Source organism: Myotis brandtii, unplaced genomic scaffold, assembly GCF_000412655.1.
Source record: "Myotis brandtii unplaced genomic scaffold, ASM41265v1 scaffold420, whole genome shotgun sequence".
NCBI lineage: Eukaryota > Metazoa > Chordata > Mammalia > Chiroptera > Vespertilionidae > Myotis > Myotis brandtii.
The window spans coordinates 703438-703744 of NW_005366109.1; the positions used below are offsets into that span (position 1 = coordinate 703438).

Genomic DNA, 307 nt, shown 5'->3' on the forward strand with positions numbered 1-307 from the left:
CAACTGGAAAGGGGAGCGGAGACTGGACAAGGTTGGAAGGGGCGGGATCTATGTCCTATGTAGGCGGAGCCTAGGGCCGGGACTTGGGGCCCGCTGGGTGGGGCGGGGTGGGCGTGGCCACGGAGGGTCTGAAAGGGGCGGGGCTGTCAGGGTCCAAGGCCGGAGCTGAGCTGAAACAGGCGGGGCTCCCAACAAGCATGGGCGGGGTCTGAAAGGGGAAGGCCCCGCCCAAGCGTGGGCGTGAGTTGGGGGCAGGCCTGTAGGAGGAGGTCCTGCTGGATTGAGGCCGGGCAGGGGCGGGTCTTGG

General features: G+C 68.4%; 1 protein-coding gene across 1 annotated transcript in view; it reads right to left on the reverse strand.

The window, feature by feature from the left end:
* Window positions 1-307, reverse strand: part of MDGA1 (MAM domain containing glycosylphosphatidylinositol anchor 1) — a 72849-nt gene that overhangs the window by 9886 nt on the left and 62656 nt on the right. The gene's annotated exons all lie outside the window — the stretch shown is intronic.